The 2,911-nt window shown below is 42.3% G+C and overlaps 1 non-coding gene across 1 annotated transcript; it reads left to right on the top strand.

Annotated features, from left to right (window-relative positions):
* The first annotated feature begins 2,420 nt into the window (after positions 1 to 2,420).
* On the top strand, positions 2,421 to 2,528 carry LOC112724254 (small nucleolar RNA R71). Its single transcript, XR_003163426.1, has one exon. It is a non-coding gene; the product is annotated as a small nucleolar RNA R71 (small nucleolar RNA).
* Positions 2,529 to 2,911: the final 383 nt, after the last annotated feature.

Below are 2,911 nucleotides of genomic sequence, written 5' to 3'. Positions count from 1 at the left end.
GTGTGAAATTGAAGGTAGTGAGGAGGGGTATTTATAGGGCAAGAGAGAGGGGGAATTTGGTCATGAAGGGGGTGGGTTTAGGAGGGAGATGGTTTGAATTTGAATGGTGAGGTAGGTGGGGTTTATGATGGATGGATGTGAGTGGTGAAGAGAATATGAGGAAGGGGGTAGGATTTGATAGGTGAAGGGTATCTGGGGAAGAGTTATTGATGGGATTGGTCAAGGGTATTTTGGGAAGAGTGTTATGAAAAGGTTTGAAGAGGAGAGAAGAAGAGGTAGGGTAGGTGGGGATCATGTGGGGTCCACAGATCCTGAGGTGTCAAGGAATTCTGCTCCCTGCACCAATTTGGCATTTAAACGCCCACTGTGTGCCAATCCTGGCGTTTAACGCCAGCTCTGCTACCTTTCCTAGCATTAAATGCCAGCTCTGCTACCTTTCCTGGCGTTAAACGCCAGTCTGCTGCCCATTTCTGGCATTAAACGCCCAGCGTGCTGCCCATTCTGGCGTTTAACGCCCAGAATACTGGCAGGCTGGGCGTTAAATGCCCATTCTGCTATCCTTACTGGCGTTTAAACACCAGTATGCCTGCCCTCTAGGGTGTGCTGCCATTGATGCTGTTTTTCATTTTATTTTTTATTTTTCAGTTCTTTTTGTGGCTTCACATGATCATCAACCTAAGGAAAATATAAAATAACAATGGAAGATAAATAAATATAATTAAAAAACATTGGGTTGCCTCCCAACAAGTGCTTCTTTAATGTTAATAGCTTGACAGTGAGCTCTTAGAGAGCTTCACAGAGACTCAGAGCTTGATGTTGCCCTCCCAACACCAAACTTAGAAGTTGAGTGTGGGGCCTCTGCTTGACTCTGTGTTGAGAGAAGCTTTTCATGCTTCCTCTCCATGGTTACAGAAGAAGATCCTTGAGCCTTAAACACAAGGTAGTCCTCATTCAATTGAAGGACTAACTCTCCTCTGTCCACATCAATCACAGCTCTTGCTGTGGCTAGGAAGGGTCTTCCAAGGATGATGGATTGATCTTCATCCTTCCCAGTGTCTAGGATTATGAAGTCAGCAGGGATGTAATAGCCTTCAACCTTCACTAATACATCCTCTACAAGTCCATAAGCCTGTTTCCTTGAATTGTCTGCCATCTCTAATGAGATTCTTGCAGCTTGTACCTCAAAGATCCCTAGTTTCTCCATTACAGAGAGTGGCATGAGGTTTATACTTGAACTAAGGTCACACAGAGCCTTCTTAAAAGTCATGGTGTCTATGATGCAAGGTATTAAGAATTTTTCGGGATCCGATTTCTTCTGAGGTAATTTCTGTTGAACCAAGGTATTTAGTTCATTGATGAGCAATGGAGGTTCATCCTCCCAAATCTCATTACCAAATAACTTGGCATTCAGCTTCATGATTGCTCCTAGATACTGAGCAACTTGCTCTTCAGTAATATCTTCATCCTCTTCAGAGGAAGAATATTCATCAGAGCTCATGTATGGCAATAGTAAGTTCAGTGGAATCTCTATGGTCTCTGTATGAGCCTCAGATTCCTTTGGTTCCTCAATAGGGAACTCCTTCGTGGCCAGTGGACGTCCATTGAGGTCTTCCTCAGTGGAAATCACTGCCTTTCCCTCCTCTACAGGTTCGGCCATGTTGGGTATATTGATGGCCTTGCACTCTCTTTTTGGATTCTCTTCTGTATTGCTTGGGAGAGTACTAGCAGGAGTTTCAGCCACTCTTTTACTCAGTTGACCCACTTGTACCTCCAAATTTCTAATGGAGGACCTTGTTTCAGTCATGAAACTGAGAGTGGTCTTAGATAGATCAGAGACTATGGTTGCTAAGTCAGAGAGGCTCTGCTTAGAATTCTCTATCTGTTGCTCAAAAGATGATGGAAAAGGCTTGCTATTGCCAAACCTATATCTCCCACCATTATTATTGAAGCCTTGATTAGGCTTCTGTTGATCTTTCCATGAGAAATTTTTGGATGATTCCTCCATGAAGGATTATAAGTGTTTTCATAGGATTCTCCTATGTAATTCATCTCTTCCATTGTAGGGTTCTCAGGGTCATAAGCTTCTTATTCAGAGGAAGCTTCTTTAGTACTGCCGGATGCAGCTCGCATTCCAGTCAGACTCTGAGAAATCATATTGACTTGCTGAGTCAATATTTTATTATGAGCCAATATGGCATTCAGAGTATCAATCTCAAGAACTCCTTTCTTCTGAGTTGTCCCATTATTCATAGGATTTCTTTCAGAAGTGTACATAAACTGGTTATTTGCAACCATTTCAATGAGTTCCTGGGCTTCTGCAGGTGTCTTCTTCAGATGGAGAGATCCATCAACAGAATGATCCAATGACATTTTGGACAATTCAGACAATTATAGAATATACATAAGATGCTCCATTCTGAAAGCATGTCAGAAGGACACCTTTTGATCAATTGCTTGTATCTTTCCCAAGCTTCATAGAGGGATTCACCTTCCTTCTGTCTAAAGGTTTGGACTTCCACTCTAAGCTTGCTCAACTTTTGAGGTGGAAAGAATTTGGCCAAGAAAGCATTGACCAACTTTTCCCAAGAGTTCAGGCTTTCTTTAGGTTGTGAGTCCAACCATGTCCTAGCTCTGTCTCTTACAGCAAAGGGGAAAAGCATAAGTCTGTAGACATCAGGATTAACCCCATTGGTCTTAACAGTATCACAGATTTGCAAGAATTCAGCTAAAAACTGTTGAGGATCTTCCAATGTAAGTCCATAAAACTTGCAATTCTAATGCATTAGAGAAACTAACTGAGGCTTAAGCTCAAAGTTGTTTGCTCCAATTGTAGGAATTGAGATGCTTCTTCCATAGAAGTCAGAAGTAGGTGCAGTAAAGTCACCAAGCATCTTCCTTGCATCTCCACCAT

The sequence above is a fragment of the Arachis hypogaea genome, chromosome 11, assembly GCF_003086295.3.
Source record: "Arachis hypogaea cultivar Tifrunner chromosome 11, arahy.Tifrunner.gnm2.J5K5, whole genome shotgun sequence".
NCBI classification, from domain to species: domain Eukaryota; kingdom Viridiplantae; phylum Streptophyta; class Magnoliopsida; order Fabales; family Fabaceae; genus Arachis; species Arachis hypogaea.
The sequence above is the reverse complement of the archived record's forward strand: the minus strand, read 5'-3'. Positions and strand labels throughout refer to the sequence as shown.